General features: G+C 40.5%; 1 protein-coding gene across 3 annotated transcripts in view; it reads right to left on the bottom strand.

The window, feature by feature from the left end:
- Positions 1-21470, bottom strand: part of LMO7 (LIM domain 7) — a 131476-nt gene that overhangs the window by 60123 nt on the left and 49883 nt on the right. The gene's annotated exons all lie outside the window — the stretch shown is intronic.

Below are 21470 nucleotides of genomic sequence, written 5' to 3'. Positions count from 1 at the left end.
TAATATCTATGAACCTAGAAAAAACTCATTTGTATTCTAAAGTTCTATGAATATTAATACCACCTGGAAGTTCAGAAACCTTAGTATATTATCCATCAGAAGGATTTTTCCATATTCATTGATTTCATGAAATATAATTGTCAGTTTTCTATAAAAAGCAAGGTTGTCTTTTTTTCATTACTTTATTCATTACAGTCTGATTTTTTTTTTTTTTTTTTTTTTTTGTGTTACGTGGGCCTCTCACTGTTGTGGCCTCTCCCGTTGCGGAGCACAGGCTCTGGACGCACAGGCTCAGTGGCCATGGCTCACGGGCCTAGCCGCTCCGTGGCATGTGGGATCTTCCTGGACCGGGGCACGAACCTGTGTCCCCTGCATCAGCAGGCGGACTCTCAACCACTGCGCCACCAGGGAAGCCCCAGTCTGATTTTTTAAATGTGTTATTTGCATCTATAAGTTTTCATTTTAAACAATGTTTAAACCCAATCAAAAGGGGGGGAAAATCAATGCGTGCTCACGGCAGAAAAAAATCAGGAAATGGGGGGAAAAAACCTTAAATAGGAAAAAACAAAAGTAATTTTGCCCTGAGTTTTCTTTTCCACTTCGCGTGAGGGATTTTCCACTCAAGTTCCCCAGAGAAAATTGCTCAGAGACCAAACCCTGCAGATGTTGAAAAGTGCCGTTTAAAACATAGCCGTGAATCTCTGCCTAAAGAGATTGCACTCTATTATAAGCATCATGAGTTTCCCCCTCACCTGTAAAAGGGCATGACATTCGTGGGAAAAGTTAAAGAGGCAGATGTCACCGCAACGTTGAGGACGAGAAAACATAAGCTAATTAACAAAGAGATGGATGACCCTAAACTACTGGTGCTTTCCGTCAGAGACTCAAGCAGGATCATTGCTAATTCAGAGAGATGCAGGAGCCTGAGCTAGATGACCTCCAAGGTCGCTTTTCAGTCTAAGAGTCATAAGTAGTACATTTATAAGAAAATATATATGTATACACACACATCATGTGTGTAAGACATATAAAACACACATATATAACATATATACACAGGGAGACAAAGAAAAGGGGGAGAGAGTGAGGAGACAAACATTTAACTTCACTTTCAAAGAATCCATGAAGACAGCTACAACCATTCCTTCCCGTAAGATAAACATGAACTGAAATGAACTTAAGAACAACATTTGCCTCTCACCTACCCCCAAAACAGCATAACAAAAGTAAAATCCACAAACTCTCACCCTACTGTGGAAATGTAAATTGGTACAACTACTTTAATACATTTGGTAGCAACTATTCAAGCTGAATATACAGTATATGCATATTCTGTGACCTAGTGCTTCCACTCCTCGATGTATACCCAACAGAAATGCTTACAGATGTTCACCAAAAGTCACATGAGAACCTTTATAGAAGCACAATTCATAATAGAATAAACTGGAGCTACATCTATGTCTTTAACAGCAGAATGGATAAATTATGGAATATCCACACAATGAAATATTCCATAGCAATGAGAACAAACAACCTGCAGCTATATGGTTCAATCTGACAAACAATGGGAAGTAAAGGAAGCCAAACAGAACACAGACTGTATTATTCATTCAAGTCGAGAACAAAAACAGGCATAACAAAGATATGATGTTAGGAGTCAGGATACTGTTCACCCTGGTAGGGGAGGTTGGAAGTGACTGGAAAAAGGTGAGGGCCTTCTAGGGCGCTGACAATTTCTTATATTTTCATCTGTAAGCTGGCTATTTAAGTGAGTTCCATCTCTAAAGTCTGTGAATTGTACACTTAAAGTACACATATAGAAAAAGATACATACTGCAAAAAAGCAAATAAATTTTATAGCCCAAGTACTTAAATCATAGCTTATCTCTTAAGTAAAAAAGAAAATCATCTTGTAAAAACAAAATCAACATTTTTCAAAGAAGTGGGGGGAAAAAAATCACTAGAAACTGACAATAAAAAAAAAAAAGAGTTATATTGGGAATTCCCTGGTGGTCTAGTGGTTAGGATTCAGCACTTTCACTGCCATGGCCTGGGTTCAATCCCTGGTTGGGGAACTGAGATCCCGCAAGCCACACAGCACGGGCAAAAAAAAAAAAGTGATAAAATATATAGCCTCTTTTTATATTAATGACCAACAAACACACTTCAGACATTAACCAAAGCACAAAGAACCATCAATACTCAATGAAAAGGATACATTAGGCTGAAAATCACCACACTCTTAACAGTCAGTGCAAACCACCCCACTTTTCTCATAAGTACACTGAGGGCAGAAAGAGGAACAGAGCTCTCTTGAACCCCTGACCTCCTTTCCACAGCCCTCTCTAAAGGTTTCTAATCCAACACACTCATTTACTTTGTATTATGATAAAGCAATAATTGTAAACACCAGGTATGGCCTATTTTGGAATAAACACTCACAATAAGCAGTGACCTTGGCACTACAACCTCTCCCTCATTTCACAATCCCTTCTGAATATGAGCATTTATAACACGCTCTTGAACACAGTGACACACATGCCAGCCAAACTGCTGTTCTATCACTGAAATGTAATGCCAGGAATTCAAGTAGTCAATGATTTGCTGGAGTCAATAGAGGTCAACTTGTGACACACAACAAACACATCTCATTGTATGCAAGTCAGTAACCAGGCGGCTCCTTTCCCTGCTGTGGCCACAGGGCACAACCCCAAGGCTTCCAAATAGAGCAAGCGTGAGGGCAGAGGAGAAGCTCATGGTATCAGTCTCTCTATAAGCCATCCAAGATATTGCCTAACCCATCAGAACCCAAAATAAGACAGTCTGATCTACAAATAGGCTAATTCCCTTACAACAGATATTTCAACAGTTGACATGGTATAATTCCCTGTTCAAAAGCATGGTCTTTGGGTCAGATGTAGGTCCCACTAGCTATGTTCATCTCTGCAGTTTACTTAACTCTTGAAGCTTCCATGTCCTTCTGGAGAAACTGCAAATAATGGCCCTTATTCCAGGACATCATAAGAAAAGTACACAGGTATTTAGCAGAGTCCCTAGCCTCATGGTAAGTGCTCACCAAGCAGCAGTTATCACTAGACTGTAAGCTATGTGAGGGCAGGGCCCAACTTCTTTACCAAGTTACCCACACAGGCTTCTTAGTGACGCCACGCTGGACCCCAATATTTAAGTTGCAACCGGCCTGCCTGACACTCCCCATCTGTCATCCCTGCTTTATTTTTGTATTTATAACCATCAACTGCATGCATTCGTTTATTATCTGTCTCTTCATAATCCAAAAGGAATTTTTGTGATTTTATTTACTGCCACATCCCAAGTGTCTTAAGACAGGGTCTACCACCTGACAAGTACGTTAAAATATTTTATTAAAAATGCCTAGCACATGGGACTTCCCTGGTGGTCCAGTGGTTAAGACTCCATGCTTCCAACGCAGGGGGCGTGGATTCGATCCCTGGTCGGGGAACTAAGATCACATGCCACTCAGCGTGGCCAAAAGCCACAAAAACCAAAACAAAACCTCTGAGTTCCTGGAGTTTTCTAAATTAATTATTTCCATAATTTTTTTAAAAAATGCCTAGCACAGTGCATGGCACACAGATGCTCACCAATACTAATCTGAACACGTTTATTTAGCTTACAGAAATGTAAGTCAGCAAAAGAAATCCTGAAATGATAAAAGCTCAGGAGATTCCTATGTGATGTCAAAGGACAGTTAAATTACATTAGCTTACTTAAAACATCCAATTTTGACTCCAACTGTATTGATACTCATAACTGGGCTTCTTTTTTAAAGTTATTTTCTTTAAAATTGCAATAAAAGGAATTCTTTATAATCATAGATCAATAACCCAAAAAAGGCACAGGTTCAAAAACAAAGGGCAGCTTCAAAGTGCTGAGTACAAAGATTAAGTGATGGTCTCTGGGATAAAAAAGCTTCCCAGCAGAGCTCTGAGAGACAAAGCCCAAAGAATCCAAACCTTCCGTGAAACCCAAATTTACCATAAAAAGGGACAGAGATGAAACATTAATAGTTTGAAAAAATGACTATGTTGAATATGTTGCTAGCCTTCTCTGTGTATTATACACTAATTTAAATATTGTTTAATATTCAAGAAATAGCAAGTATGACATAGATATCATCTTGCACTCTGTTAATGGAATAGCTCTGGTAATTCTTCACTACCTGACAAAGGACCAGAAAACATGTGCTCATCACAGAGCTCTAAACTTTCTGCCAGAGGCCAGGAAGAAAAGAGCCATAAACCCTCAAGTAAGCCCATCAGTGAACAAGATCCATCAGTAACCACCTTATCCTAACTTCAAGGTATACTTAGAGCCAGGAAACTCTAGGTCTGATCCTTTCTTTATTCAAAGCTGTTTTAAAATACTCGTACAAATCCTCCATCAAGGAGCACCATCTCCAAGGAAAGGACCAGGGAAATAAAACCCATGCGGACGCTCTGGCTCTCATCGGGAGAGCCCATTCTTCCCCGAGGCAGCAGCGTGGCTAGGGGGGCAGGCTCTGGACTCAGACCTCCTGCGTGTGACTTCTGGCTCCACTCTCGGGAGCTGTGACAATGTGGCAATGCTTATCTAACCCTTTGCCTCCGGAGTCTCACCAGGAGACCACACACCCATTTCACTGGGCTTAAGACAGACATCTGAAAAGTACTGAACGCAAGCAGATCAAGTAAAGGAGACACTTCAAGACTGTCCTCCAATTACCCATCTCAACCACACAGTATGGTGGAAGGGAAGTGGCGAGAGGACAGGCAAGTCTCCCCACACATAGTATTTTCCCCCTAGAAGAGACATTTCTGTGAAGCACAGTTCAAGACACTCTTGCATGTTCTTCTTTCCTTTCCCTCTTTCTCTGAAAGGCTTTGAACAAGAAGTTGTTTCTAGAATAAGGTCAAACAAAGAGCAAGCCAAACGAGTATGGTATGACCCTTGTTGGCCAAACATCCATGTTGGCCCCAAGCCAGCCCTCCTCACCTGCCCTTTATCTACCAGGGACTGTCTAGGCCAACACCCTTCAATTTTCCAAAAGCTCAAAATCGGAGGGAAAAAAAATGTGCCTACATGGCCAAAGTCTATCTCTCTCCTATCTGACAGCACAGTTTGGGAACAGAGTGTTAAAGGATGAGATTCTAGTTTTATTATAGCTTGGTGCAGCCAGCTGTATTCTAGGGCATCATCAAAAGTATTTCCAAATACGTTCTGTTTATCCAAAGAGCTAACCCTGGGCCCACGTGCATGCACCCACCTCAGCCTCTCATAGAATCTCTCCTGGTGGACAGCAGAGAGCTGGAACCACACCTGACTCACGACTGTACCCCTGGAGTCAACCACAGGCCTGGCTAAGAGCTGCCAAGCTTCCAATGTTCCTGTATAAGTCACCTAAAGCCACTCACAGAGCCAGTCCAGCAGATCAAGGACAAAGAGTTGGAGGGAAATTCCCCCCCAATAAGCTAAAGCTTCACAGAGCTTGAAACCGACTCCCAGTTCTCTCTTTATGTTCTTCCTCCATACCTTTTTTTTTTTCCTTCTTCCATATCTTGATACACCTTTTCCTCAAGGTACCAACTTCTTCACTGACGGCCCCGTAAGCTCAATCTTGTCATGTTCTGCCCTAAGATCAAAATCCCCTAGCACTGAATTCTCCATGCTCCAAAATCATCCTTCCTCCCTAAATCCCAGCCCACACCCTGCCCAATCCAACCTCGGTTAAGATCAAATACAGTTGTCTTACTGAAGCATCATACAAGGAAGCGTGTGATGAAAAACTCATGCTGGAATTTCTGATAGAGTGGGAATATCTTTGCTCCAGATACCACGGGGGAAGACTCCCTACATCCTAACAGGAGAGATGAGACATGTGGTACCACCTGCCACTACCCCAAGCTTCTCTGGCTACAAGGAATCTGGAGTTCAATAAGAGACTCAAGTATAACTTCCTACCCCACCGGGTCTCCTCCCTGCCATACACACTCACCCCTCTTTCTATCCCTAATCCTACAGCCCCGATCATCCCCTTTTCTTGGTCTCAAATAAGCTTTTACCTTTGTTCCTCAGAACAACTGCAACTCCCTGGGTGATTATGTCCCCAAACGTCCACTTCCTGAGGCTACTTCCAGAGTAGGGCATGGACCCAACCCTTCCGGAATCAGTTCCAGCCCTGCCCTGCCCTGCCCTGGGCGGCTTCAGCTGACCGGGATGTGCTGCTTGGGAAACGGGGTTGACATTAGAGAAGCTGGGCTCACACAATACTTGGTCCTCCTCCAAGCCACTAAGTAATCCCTGCCCTCCAGTTGCTGCTTATGTAGTCTGGCCACCTGTTCACAACTTTTTCAAAAATGTCAAGAAATGAGGTTCTGGATCATGATTTCATAAGCAGTCACTAGTAGAAAAAAGTGTGTGGACCGTATCTGCTTTCAATCTGTCAGGTATGCATGAGGTTAGGGAGGAGGCATGTGTGTGGCCAGGGGAGACGGTTGAGACCATTCAAAGCAGATGCCCTTCTCATCACAGCCGCGGCATCGTTTTCTATGAGAGACAAGACAGTCTGCCTCCAAATGGGAGGAAAGGGTTGCTCAGGATACTGAGTGAAATTTTAAGAAGCATAGTGACATAATAATTTCTGACGCTACTGTCTCTGAGGGAAGGGCCTGTTTTTATTCCAAATGCAGGAAGTGAAGAAGGAATTTAGGAGTCTATCAGGCAACGGCTCCTTTTTCTATTAACAGACCTTTTGATTCATGGAAGCTCTTCCATTGCATTTCATAAAATAGAGCAAACCTTTCTCTAATGACTGGCAAATAGAAGGAGGAAGAAATGTGTGGATAAAAGTTAAAGACGAATTCTTGGAATACTGCACTCAAAAAGTAAGCTGCATTTTAAAAAATGAAGTTGAAATTCTTCCTTTCCTCCCACCTTCATCCCTAAAAATGAAACTGTATTCCATTTGACAATCTGCCAGTAATGTGAGACACATGTGACTCATAGCTTTTAATCTGCCATTGCTACAAAATGCAGCTCTACCTGACTGTGGAAACTGTAAAAATGTCACTTGAGAAAATAATACCACATCTGGAGATAATTAATGAACAAAAATCGATAAACGATGATTTCTGTACTTACCTATGTGAGACAAAACTCTTGGAAGTTCAACAGTTTTTGCCCTAGGAACATAATGCTTATTCCAAACATGACAAATGAGTAAGTACCCTCTCGTTAAAAATCATCTCTTATTAAATTTCACACCCCACCCACACAGTACTAAGAATAGCTGAGTTTCACTTAAAGAGAAAGGAAAAACAAAAACCCACAGGCATTCGAAGACACCGGCACACAGCTCCACTTAAATGATGAAGCTGAGGAGCTGCTGCAGGAGCTGAAAAGTGGGTTTTGTTTCGAACTCTTTCGACCACAGACTTTTTGAAAATCTTCTTTTCTACTTTTTGGAGTATGTTTGCTATCACATAAAACTGATTTCACAATTTGAGACTCACACATGTATATCCCCTGTCAGATGGTAACCCAGAAATTCCAGACAATTCCTGAATACAGAATTTAATATCCATGATATATGCTCCGTGTACTAAATGGAGTTATGACCTTGAGTTATATAAAATGTGCTGGGGAGAGACTACAGGGGGTGTCAATTACAGGCCTACCCATCATTTTACTTCTGTAGGTAACAATGCCAGGTAGCAGCAGCAATGGGAAGAGTGGGCTTGGTTTTAGACATGGGAAGCTTGAGACACGTGCCACGTAGAAATGTGAAGTGACTGGTAATTAGACATACATTAGTACATTAGTAGGATGTTCAAGCTAGAAATCTAGGTTGGAGATATAATCTGGGGAGTTGTCAGCATAGAGATTAAGTGTAAAGTCATGAAGCTACCATGAGACCCCCTTAGAAAATAAGTGTAGATAGAGAAGAGGTCTAGGGATTGAGGGCTGGGAAACCCAACACATAAGGGCTAAGAGGTGGAGGAGAAACCAGCAAGGCAGACACAGAAGGACCAGCCAATGTGACGGGAGTGGCACGCCGGAGGCAAGGAGAGTGAGACAGAGGGACCAGTCAAAAATGTTGTTTAGAGGGGAATGAGGATGAGCGCTGAGGAATTACTGCTGTATTCTTTTCTTTTCTTTTCTTTTCTTTTTTTTGCTGTACGTGGGCCTCTCACTGTTGTGGCCTCTCTCGTTGCAGAGCACAGGCTCCGGACGCACAGGCTCAGCGGCCATGGCTCACGGGCCCAGCCGCTCCGCAGCATGTGGGATCTTCCCAGACCGGGGCACGAACCTGTGTCCCCTGCATCGGCAGGCGGACTCTCAACCACTGCGCCACCAGGGAAGCCCTGTATTCTTTTCTTAACCCTTATAATATCTTACACACATGTAATACACACTCACTCAATTACTAATTACTTCTCCTCAAAGGAGAAAAAGAAAGAAGTATTAACATCAACAAAAATCTCGTCAAAACCACCGATGTTCCTAAAGATACAATTTGGGAGAATACTGAGCTAGATGGCTCAGGTGCCCTTCCAGACTTCTGAGTCCACACTTAGCAAAGCCAACAAGAAATTCGACTATAGGTATAAATCTTCTAGTCTTTAGCATCATGATATTGGAATAATAATGTGCCAGGTGAGGAATTTTCCAAGTCAGTATTTGTCAAACTGTGTACCACGAAGCATGAGAAACTGGCAGACTGAATGGGGCTTAAAGTCAAAACTTTTTACAAAGTGTTGCATATTTTCTCCTTACACATAACAGAAACTTGAAGTTGTGAAAAGCCCTACAACAAGAGATCCGTTTTACTTATACTTTGAAAAATTCACTTTCTCATAGTTTTTGGCAGAACAGTTACTAAAATCTTAAGGAATTCTGGTATCGATGAAGTATTTCCCAATTGTGTCCTGTTTAAGTCCACTTTACGCTTAATTGTATCGTGTATATTAATAATAATTACCTTTATTAAGCACTTTATATTAATCATTACGTTGACCGTATTGCATTATTATCTCCTTTAATCCACACAACAATCTAATGATTTACAGATTAGGAAATTGGGACTCCAAAGGCTTAAAAACTTCCCCAAGGTCACAAAACTATTAAGACTTGATGTGATCCATACTTGCCATACACTAAGAGCTATGGACTAAAACCCTGTTTTAGTATTAGTGCAGTCACCCTTTCTACCTTAATGTATTTTTAATAGTTTACTTCTCTCTTAATCCTGAAAAATAATTGTCTGTAATATCCTTGAGAAGTATAAATGTCTCTCAATATTCTCTCCAAGTGTTGGTTCAAAACCTATCTATGGCAACAATAATTTCCTGCCTAAATCTGTCTCTCAAAGACAATGGCAGAAGTTCCCCCTTATCTTTTCTGGCAAAATTTAGATTTGTACTGCACTATCTTGCACATACAACCCGTTATGGGATTCTGCAGATGGAAAATTGCCAAAGCATTTTTTAAAGGACTTCCTTCTAAGTAAATGAAATATACCACAATAATTCTCGTAGCGAGAGAAATGCAAGACAGAGATTACCTGTTCTTATCACTGCTAAGCCTTTATGAGTATGGTTTCTTTAAGGCAGGTACCCATCGAATATAAATAAAAAGATTATAAATTAAGCACAAACAAGATTAACTGGGAAAACATTTTGGTTAGTCTCCTGAAGGTACATTTTCTAATCTAAAAAAAAAGAAAGCTAAATTTACCTTTAGGTTTGTGAAAATTAAACAAAATATATTTAAAGTGCCTAGCATGTAAATATTTATTTTCTTTCTGATGAACGTGAAAGCATAAGGTGTAAATTATTAGTAGTAAGCTATTATATCATTACACCAATTCCTTAGCTGTAGTTTATATTAAATGTGCTATGTGTGAATAGCACAAACCTGTATTGACAAAGTAGTGCATACCAAACTATTCAGAAGTCTCCATATTGCTTTTAAGCACATTATTCTCCCCTGCCTCTAAGTGAGACTTGTTTCAAACTTTTAATTCCACCATGGGAAAAATCAGCACCACGGCCTCCTCAAAAAAATCCCTAGCCCAAGTTTTTCATAAATCATTTTTAGTCCTAAATCTTGCCTGTTCTAGATTAGCCTCTCTTATCTTAGTGTTTTTTAAAAAAACACCAAATTTTTCACAACTATATTTAATCCAAAGGTTCCTAGGGGCAATATATATTTAGAACAGAGTTTCTTGACAATATTACCATTTGAACCTTACAATTCTTCATTGCGGGGGATTACCCTGTGCATTGCAGGATGTTAAACAGACTCCTGGCCTTATTCACTAGACACCTCTCCTCACCCTAGTCAAGACAATCAGAAATGTCTCCAGATGTCACCAAATATCCCCTGGGGCACAAAATTGTCCGATGTTGAGAACCACTGTTTTAGAGGATCTAAGAATTTAATTAATTCCTCTTCATAAAGTATACTCAAGTTTCCATGGGCCTAAAATTAGCTGAAACCAAAACCAGTCTCATGAGTAGTAAATGAAGTCTGAGGAGTTGACTCACTCTCCAAGAATGACCAACTATTAAATTAAAAACATACTATGACTTATCTCCCTTGCAATTTGTATAAAGCTGCCTGTCTTTCATTAGAGAGTTAACACCATGCATCATTTAAAAATTTCCATTTACATATACCACCTTCCATAGATGTGCCATTTCCTTCTTAGCCTTCCATATAATGCTTCAAATTTCAGAATCTTATCAAAGTATCACCAATCACTCTGTATAAGTCATTGAGAAAGAATGGACATGCTTCAAAGGAATAACATAATTGGTTTTCAAATTCAGATTAATATAACACCGCCTTCTTCAATTAACTTTCAAGTTCAATACACATTCGATCCCGATGTCCCTCAGAGTTGTCTACCTTTCTTGCAATCAATTTCAATTTTCCCATTTTCTGTGAATACCTTTTTGAAACTTCCAAGACTAATGAATCTAATGAGTTTTTTCTTCTTCTTTCTCCCCTTCACCATATTTAATCTAAACCAAATTCAAATAATACTTCCCAGGCAACTTTTCTCAGATATGCCCTTTATATTCCCACTATCACCAGTTCAGAATTTAAATTGAGTAAGTCTTCGTAAGTGCATGCATCATCTAAGCCCCGAGCCTGTTCATCCTTCCACATGCTCTGCACTGGTGAAGGGCCCCAAATTTCAGAGTCAGAAAACTAAGGCCTAAGCCAAACAACATCTCCCTCGAACACTCACTTCCCCACCAAACAAGTCCTATCAATTCTAGTCCCTAAATTTCTCTGGAATTCCTTGCTTCTTTCTCAGATGTATTTCCTGTCTTCGGTCTTCCCCCTGGTCCTCCTCCTCCCCAGAGATTCCTGAACAATCGTCCTAAAATGGAATCCTCTCCATGTCTCCTATCTTTTTTTTTTTTAATAAATTTATTTATTTTTAATTTTTATTTTGGGCCGCGTTGGGTTTTTGCTGCTGCGCGCGGGCTTTCTCTGGCTGCAGTGAGCGGGGGCTACTGTTCGTTGTGGTGCCGGGGCTTCTCATTGCAGTGTCTTCTCTTGTTGCGGAGCGTGCGCTCTAGGCGCGCGGGCTTCAGTAGTTGTGGCACACGGGCTCAGTAGTTGTGGTGCACAGGCTTAGTTGCTCCGCGGCATGTGGGGTCTTCCCGGACCAGGGCTCGAACCCATGTCCCCTGCATTGGCAGGAGGATTCTTAACCACTGTGCCACCAGGGAAGCCCCATGTCTCCTATCTTGACATTCTTACCTCTTACGGTTTATTTCCCTCAAGTAAAGTTCAAAACATAGCATTCACATTCATCATCTGTCCACTCTCGGTCACCTCGTTTCTTGACCTGCCCCAGCATAAACCCAACACTCTTTCTATAAAACAGCTCTAGAACTCTCTCAACAGCCCTGATCTCTCCCACCTCCACATAAGAGACAACAGGAGGTTTTCTCTCCCTAGAAGGCTCTTGACTGTTCTCCCCCACTTTTGAACTGTTCATCCTTTCAGATTAAACTCAAATGTCACCAGCCTCTGAAGCCTTCCTATCTTCTAGAGGCCTCTCTCATGGGAGCCCATGGGTGCTCCGCACAGAGTGCTTTTAAAGCATTCCATTAAATTATCTTCCTAGTGTCTCCCACTGGACTGTGAACTCCATGAATTCAGAAACAGAATGCTGTTCATCTCTGGCTAAGTACTTAAAATACAGGCACTAAAATATTACCAGAAAGAAGAGATTAATCTTCAGCCTCTTCTAAAAATCTATCCTACCAATCCTCTAGAATCATTTTTAAGGGGCCATTTACTCCCTCTCATCCCCACTAAATCATAGGGCTCCCCATGCTTTATCTTGAACTTAATTTTAGTTACATCCCCATTTCCGTCTTGCAGCCATTTCCTGTTGCATCCCACTCTATTCTGACTTTAATCAAACAAGTCTAACACAACAGGACCTGTTTACTCTCACTCCAGAGCTATATATTCCATTCCTTCAGCCTAAAATGCCCAGAATCTGTCACACATTTAACTCTTAAATGTCAATTTCCAGGAAACTCCCATAGGACATTGCCAAGTCCCTGATACACCATCACTTTAGAGTCCCAATCGCTCATACAAATATAGAGCCATACCATTATTCATCCACTTATATCCATTACTGACGTTAATAAAATACATTTTGTGTATTTGTCTCACTACCTCCAAAGGACCTTTGAGGACTATTTTCTTTCCACAAACATTATTCACTTACAGTTGACCTTTGAACAGTGCTGAACATGTAATACCATAGTACGTATTTAGTGAACAAAGTCCACGTGTAAGTGGACCCACACAAGTTTAAACCTATATTGTTCAAAGGTCAACTGTACTGAGGGTTTTGCTGAATATCTATACGAGATGAAGTAAAAATATTCTTAGGATAATAATGTCACATACCTTCTCTTTGAGTAGTTCCCATTGATTTATCCCCTAAAACAGAGGTTCTCAAACCACGGTCTCCAGACCATCAGTATCCACAGTACCACAGAATTTGTTAGAAATAAAAACCCTCAGACCCTACTTCATACCTCCTGAACCAGCAACTCTGGGGTTAGGAGTCCAGGAGTCTGGGTCTTAGTGAGTCCTCCGGGTGACTCTGATGCATGCAAATGATTGAGTCAGTGCCCTAGAAATATACCGAAGTTAAAACTACAGCTTAACCGAAGCTACAGCTTCAACTACTTTAGCTACTTCTCTGAAAAAGGAAGTTAAACTGAAACATAATTCCTCTCGCCTTACCCAACTAGAATTAAAAACAAACAATAAAAAGCACAAAGAAACTCAGAGTTAAGTGAAAAGCCTGGAACTGCTGCCAATGATTTTCAAGTGTTGACTGAAAAACTTCAATGTGTTTCCCTGGGCTTGCGTGGGCTTAAGAGAGCACCATAAAAATGCACTCGATTTGTTGCTGTCGCTGCTCACGAAGCTGTCACTTCGGATGTCTTGGTCCAGGGATCTAAAGGACAGGGAGGGTCATTGAGTTCACTGCTTAACACTGCAAAAGCACCAACACTCCATGGGATCCAGAAGAGAACACCCAAACATAGACGCACACATACCATGTCCACAGAACACAATGTTTCAAGAAGGACAGAAATGATTTCTCCTATCAGTTTTCTGAAAAGTCAACCACTGTCAGCTTTAAAGGAATGAATGCTATTCAGAAAGTTAAAATAAGTTAATTTTGTTACACTCATCTTATAATTTCCTCATAATATCATACATTCCCGTTATATGTCTCTGAAAAAGGGTAATTGGTGAGAAACTGGCCTAGACCTATTTTTGTATTACCTAATCTCTAATTTGTTTTCCCCGGTTCAGAAGAAAGTCTGGATTAGGTAACACTGGAATAATGCATCTGGTGAAAGATTAAATGAGCATGAATCTAAGACCACGTTATCAGAAAATCCTACACACCAAATTATAACACCAAATTAGCTTACATAAAACTAGTTGTGTATATTAGGGTTGTAAGGCACCACTGACAAACACCAACACAGACCAACTTGTTGAAAACAGGTACAAAACATGGATAAAGAAAAGTGGATAGCGGTTGCACAGACCAATTAAATTGCCATTGGTAAATTTCCTTCTTTATATTCTAAAATGTGAAATAATGTGAACATATTCAGGTCTACTGATTAAAGAAGGTGGTTGCCTTTGAAATTTAAGTATAGCCCTTATCTTATTCAAGTTACTAAATCTGAAGCAGAACAATAAACTAAAATGTAGACAGAGTATCAATATTATAGACAGTCACTCACCGAAATAAGAAAAGGTTAAAGCCAGGTGAAATTAAATGTTATTCTTGTTCAAGTCTTCTGCTGCCCTGGCTAAGCTGGGCATAAGACACGGGGGGAAATAACTACACCCAAACCAGAAGGTGGGACTTAAGTCAGGATACATGTCTTGGCTCACGAGCGGCCTTGGAATAGCATTTTGACCTCTTCTGGGCCACATTTTCCCTCTCATGTGAAAGGAGGACTGCACTGGATGGAGCTGTCTCTTTAGTACCTTCCAGCTCTGATAGTCTGATTCTTACCTCTTATAAAGGAATATTCCCACCACAATTTTTAAGTTGATATGAAAGGCAGCAGAGAGACTCCCTAGAGAGCTTTTCTGGTAAGTTCAAATAAAACAGTGAACACTCACATCAACTGCATGATGTGACTAAGCATTTTGAACTAATATAAATAAATGTTCCCATGTATTACCTTCATTACGATTGTGGGATAAACGTGCTCCACAGTTGAAGGCTGACAACTTTTGAATACAGTATTTACCTCCTCATAACTATATGCCAATTTTTAAAGGCTTATGAAATTAAAAATGCTTTTGAAATCACAAGTGAGTTAATTGACAGCAGAATATTAGTAAGTTTTCAAAGTCATTCCCTGAAAGCAATTCTCAGACATGATAAAAAACAACCTTTCAAATAATGTAAACCCAAATTTTGTCTTAAACTTTCAATAGAACACAAAAAAAGGATCAAACACCAGATTGTCAAATTATTTACTTAGGAGTGAGGGAGGATGAAGAGAACCGTGAACAGTGTATTTGGGAGGGAAATGAATACATAGAAGTGTAAAAGTTTACTAAGGTAAGTTCTTCCTGATTGCATCATTCTGTTTTATGAATGAACTAGTAAGACTTGAGACCTTTAGCAAAATGATTTACTACTAACTTCTTGGTGAGATAATGCCCTTCTTACTTTCATAGTTTTCTTTAACACAACTGTTAGTCAAATTAAGAGGACAAATTATCCACTTATAAGTCTTTAAGGAAAGAGTAAAAACAATCATTCCTAATAATAGAAGATTAAAGCAAGAATAAATCGTTAGTGGGCTATTCAATTATTTTTGCTTTCAACTTTTTCATCCTAAGAACACTGTTGGATACATTCTGTTTATATAAAATAAATCCAATTGCTTATAGTTGTTATCACAGTAATCAAAATATCCAAGGACAGGGCTTCCCTGGTGGAGCAGTGGTTGAGGGTCCGCCTGCCGATGCAGCGGACGCGGGCTTGTGCCCCGGTCCGGGAAGATCTCACATGCCGCGGAGCGGCTGGGCCCGTGAGCCATGGCCGCTGAGCCTGCGCGTCCGGAGCCTGTGCTCCACAACGGGAGAGGCCACAACAGTGAGAGGCCCGCGTACCGCAAAAAAAAAAAAAATCCAAGGACTATGGAGAGATCATCAGTTATCCCTAGGTCTGTAGTCTTACATTTCTTAAGATTTAAGTTGGTAGATACTTCTCCATTTACTCTAAATATCAAAGAACAAAAAAGAAAAAGAAAAACTATCCTCTTCACACATAAGGGTAAGAGTAGAGGTCCTTCCTTTCCTATTATTGTTTGTCGCACAGACTGAGTCTACAGGAATGTCACCTGGGTCACACTTTTCTCTTCTGGCAGAGGGAGTCACTCTTGTCCCTCTGCCACACCTCTCCTTTCTCCATATACACAGCTCTTTCTCCCTCCTCTATCTCCTTATATGGACAGATCCTTTATTTTCCCTTCTGCCTTATTACCCCAAGGGTAAAATCATATTGCTTAGTTCATTTAAGAAACACACCCGTACAATCCTTTCTTAAGACTCACCTACTGGCGCAGTGGTTAAGAATCTGCCTGGCAATGCAGGGGACACAGGTTCAAGCCCTGGTCTGGGAAGATCCCACATGCCGCGGAGCAACTAAGCCCGTGCGCCACAACTACTGAGCCTGTGCTCTAGAGCCCACAAGCCACAACTACTGAGCCTGCGTGCCACAACTACTGAGCCCATGTGCCTAGAGCCCATGCTCCGCAACAAAGACAAGCCACTGCAATGAGAAGCCCACACACCGCAATGAAAAGTAGCCCCAGCTTGCCGGCACACAGAAAAAAAGACCCAACACAGCCATAAATAAATAAATAAATAAATAAATTTATTAAAAAAAAAGAAACTCACCTACAATTTTTAACCACAAAGTCATCTCTACTGCATCTTATTAAATGAGATATTACTGGGCATTGGAGACTAAGGTTTTAAACTGAGGAAAACATACAGAATTAAGATTACTATGAGACAGAATAATATTGTACATAGCATGTAATGTCTCATATTTTCTTTATCTATTCATCCATCGATGGACATTTAGGTTGTTTCCATATCTTGACTATTGTGAATAATGCTGCAATGAACATGGGGGTGCAGAGAGCTCCTCAAGATCCTGGCTTCAATTCTTATGGATATACACCTGGAAGTGGAAATCCTGCCATCTGCAACAACATGTATGAACCTGGAGGACATTATACCAAGTGAAATAAGCTAGTCACAGAAGGACATGGTTCCTCTTAAATGAGATATCTAAAATAGTCAACAGACATAGAAACAGACAATATAATGGTAGTTGCCATGGACTAGGGGAAGGGGAAACTGGGAATTGCTTTTCAGTGGGTATATAGTGTCAGCTATAAAAGATGAATAAGTCTAGAGATCTGCTGATACATTATGCCTATAGTTAACACTGGCTTGTGTACCTAATGATCTGTCAAGAGGATAGATCTCATGTTAAGTGTTCTTACCATAACAAAAAAGAAATTAGTATGAGAAAATTTGTAAATTAACTCATATCTAAGACAGTCAAGAAAGAAAAAAGGCAGCAACTCAGCAGTACTTTCTCTCAGCACCTTGGGTCCATCCCCTCCTCTCGAGCATTTCCTCTAAGTAGATAAGAGCAATAGACAAGGACCGTCCCTAAGTGTTCTTTGCTCCCTCCATAGGGTTCCTGTTCCTACCTGATCGTCAATCACCAAATATGTTATAATTCAATCTAACTCTAGATATATTAAAAGTTAGGAGTTTAAAAATCTACCATAAAGGTAAAAAAGATGGAGTAGGAAATAAAAAAAGCTATCATGTAGATTATACACACCATATTTAGAGAACACAGTAGTCTAAAATTTTACATAAAGTATCAATAGTAGTTAACGGCCAGCGTATAATGGATGTGTGCCATGTGTCAGGCATCTAAGCTCTTCACCTTTACTCATTTAATCCTCACAATGGTCCCTGTGCAGTAGGTACCATTGTTGTCCTCTATTTCGCAGGTAAAGAAATGGAAGGACAGAGAGGGTAAGGGAAATGAGCGAAGACCACAGTCAGCACTGGCCGCCTGGGACTAATAACCAGGCATCTGGCTTCCTCTCTTAGTGAGGGAGGAAGGGCTTCCTGGATGAGGCAAGATGGTGCCTGGCCTGTAAGAATGGCTGTCCAGGGGAAGAGGCTGGCCTGACTGGTTGACAAAGCTTGCGTAGAAGGGAAATAAAAATGCAAGTAAATAAGCCACACATGATTAGACAGTAGAACTCCATTAAAGTCTCAAGGGGGCTTGGACTTGACCTGTGGGAGCCACGATGGGCTCATGAGTGGGAATACATGATTCAAGTACACATATGAGACTTGAGACTAACAGACAAAATACGAAATCTTTTATGAAAAGCAGGAGTCAAAATACCATAAGTAGTTAATTATCTGATCAAAGCAAGCTTCCTTGAATTCAAACCATATAAAATCTTAAAACAAAAACTGAACCCTTAATTCATTTGCGAGGGTGAAACCTAAATGCAAAGACACAAGCCCTGCCAGCCAGCAGGCTGCCAGATGGGAGTCAGGTGCAGAGGAGGGGAAGCCTCGTGCGCAGATGCACCCCAACCTGCAGCCTGACCTTCAGAGGTTAACGGGCCTCCTTTCTGATGCTTCACTTTAAAATACACTAAAGCTTCAAATCAGTGAGCTTGTTTTAGGAGAAAAGTTTACCAAAACTCTTTATGATTCTAATAAAATGTAACATTAATCCCAATAGCTAGTTTTATTAGTGATTTTAAAATCTACTGAATGTAGATTTTTATCTAAAACTATGCTTAAAATATCATATCAAAATGAACCTTCCTGACGTGCTCTCTCCACCCCTGATTTATTTTGTTTCAGAGTCCTATCACCACCTCCCATCACTTTATATTTTTATTCATTATTGTCCTCCCTATTAGAATTTATGCCTAAGAATGGCAAGGCTTTGTCCTTTTCACCACAAAACTGGATCCCCAATCCCTAGAACAGTGCCATGCACAGAGTAAGAACACAATAAATATTTGTTAAACTCATTCATTTATCCATCCATCTAGTTATTGAATCAAATTCCCTGGTGTTACACCTGCCCTAAAATACTGTTATTTTTCCAACCTTGATGAACAGAAGTGGAAGCAGTTTTGGGTTATAAAATTCCGTCAGGCTGAATGAGATGTTTTGCAGACTCCATAGTTTTGTTTTTCAATGCTGTTGTTTGGGAGTAGGGTTTTCATGGGTGGGAGAAAAAACAAGGAGATAAGTCCATTTTGTTGTACGAATTTGGACACAATGTGCCTGAAATGGTCTATTCTATGGGGGGGGGTTGTACATATTCTTGTCTGGAACAGTTGCTGACAATAGATGCAGAGTTTAGATTTAAAAGATGTTGACAAGAAAGACAAGGGACAACTTTTGCTCAGGTTTTAGGAGAATATACAAAGCAAGTGAGTGGGGTTAGTACGGCCAACACTGGCCCAGATGGTGGCTACCACGCAAACAGGGGTATTTATGATTTAAGGACACCAAGGCTAGGACACGCAGTGATGTTGGATTCTCTAAACTGATTTGAATATCCACCTGAGCCCAGAGGCCAAGCCCACAGTGTTTCCTGTGAGGGCATGACATTCCCACTGCCCTTACTCCGAAAGCAAAGTAGTTCCTAGAACAAGAAATCCGGCCTAACACTTCCAGAAGGCGCTACAGAAAAGAGATTTGGGACTCAAATAATAATTCCTCCTTTTTGTTGGCATTTAAAAGAAGGAAAAAAGACCTTAATTTCTGATTAAATGCATTAACAACTCCTACATTTCCATTTGGATACTCTACTGTCATGTCCAGTGCAGTGTGTTAAGACCTCATTTCTATCTTGCCCCCAAATTGGCTACCTTTCCCGTTTCTGCTAACAGTTGCACAAGCTCAAAAGCTGGCCCTTCTTGCTCTTTCATTCTAATCAACCCCCATCACGTCTACTTCAAATATCTTCTCCTCTTTTACATTTTTACTGCTTTCAGCAGTTTGCATCCTTATCAAAACACCCATGAACTGCAACCATTTCCCAACATCTGTCCCAGCCTCCAAGCTAGTTCTCAGTCAATCCATTTTATATACTACTTCATTACCCCATCTTTCTAAATCTGATTTTAACATTGTAACCTTCTGCACCAAGCTTTTGGTAGTAATCCCACTACCTAAGAGATAGCTCCAACTCCCCCAGCCAGGATACTCGAGGTACCACTCAAGCTGGTCCCAACCTACCTGTCATCCTGCCTCTGATCTGCCAACCTAGACTAGAAACTCATGCCTTGCATACCTACCCTTCTCTGCAAATAAGTTCAGGCCTCAAGAGCGGAGATCTTACTTAACTTTACTCATTGCTTTGCATCTAAAGGGCTCTCTAAAATGATTGATTAGAACTTCTCACCTCTGTGCCTCTGGATGTGCCAGTCTTCCTGTAGTATTCTCCCACCTCACTCAAATCCAACTTATCTTCCAGATCCACACTAAAGCCTTACATCTGCCCCAATATCTTTATTAAACCCTCACTCCAGTATGCGATCACTATCATTAATTGCCTAAATACGTGTAACTCAGAGCGTGGTGCTCATCGGCACAGCCTGGGAGCTTGCTAGAAATACAGAATCCCAGCCCTGTCCAGACCTAATGAATCAGAACCTGCATTTGAATCAGAGCCCAAGGTGTTTTACGTGCACCTTGAAGTTTGAGAAGCACTTGTTTAAAGCACTCTCACTCTCGGTAAAGTCTGGGTAATTTCTCACCCACAGCTTCTAGAAATTACAAATTCCTCTGTATCTCCAAAACTCCCTCCTACCCAACCAACTTCATGGAGCTCGTGTCTGACAGATACACGTTAACACGTTCAAAATTTCTTTGTTTGACCTTCCTGTCTTTCGTTAGGATACACTTGAAAGCAGAATTATTATAATGGAGAGAAACTGGGTTTGGAGTCCTAATGAGTGTTCCCACTTGTGCTAGGCACATGACCTTGAGTGAGAGGCCAAACCTCTCAGCTTCCATACCTGTATACTCAAGCAGCCACTCTTTCTAACAAAGAGGGTGTAAGATTATACAAGGCATTAAGCAAAGCATTCAAATGTTACTTTCTTTCCACTCTCCTCCACTCCGTCTCTCAAAAGCAGTACTTTTCCTCCTTTTACATATTCAACAGCCTTAAAACAAGTGTTTTCTATTATTGCATCTAACCCATCCCACTAGTTATTTAAAAGGAAATTTTTCCTTATTTGTATTCTTCTCTTATACGTATATCTTAGGCTACTATTAGTTTCATCTATCTTTGGCTCTCTAAAAACATCACATTCACAACATAAAAGTTTAATATTTCTTCCTATGAATGAAAGGTTTACATTCAACAGCTAGCAAGAAATAACTTCTAATGACTTGTAGAAGAAGTGATCACTCCACTTGTCATAAGTCTTAGTAAAGGAATTCTTAAAGTGTCTCTGTGCTTGAGTCATTTCTTGGACTTTGCTTTTCTGAGTCACTATCTGATCCCCCAGGAGTTTCATCTTACCGAAATTAGACAGTGTTATTTACTGTTACACTTGGTGCTTTGTACTTACCACCTGTTTCAAACCCTCCAATGGCTACGCTGATAGCAGGACTTGCAGTGATGTACTGAAGTAATTCTTCTTCTTTAATTCAATAAGCTAGGTAATATGACTACAATTTATCTTTTTGCTTTTAGTTTGAGCTTTCAGACAGGACTTCAAATTATCAAGCATTAAGGTTTTACATAAGATTTAATATACAATAAC

The sequence above is a fragment of the Phocoena phocoena genome, chromosome 18, assembly GCF_963924675.1.
Source record: "Phocoena phocoena chromosome 18, mPhoPho1.1, whole genome shotgun sequence".
NCBI lineage: Eukaryota > Metazoa > Chordata > Mammalia > Artiodactyla > Phocoenidae > Phocoena > Phocoena phocoena.
This window is presented reverse-complemented; position numbering and strand designations above follow the sequence as displayed.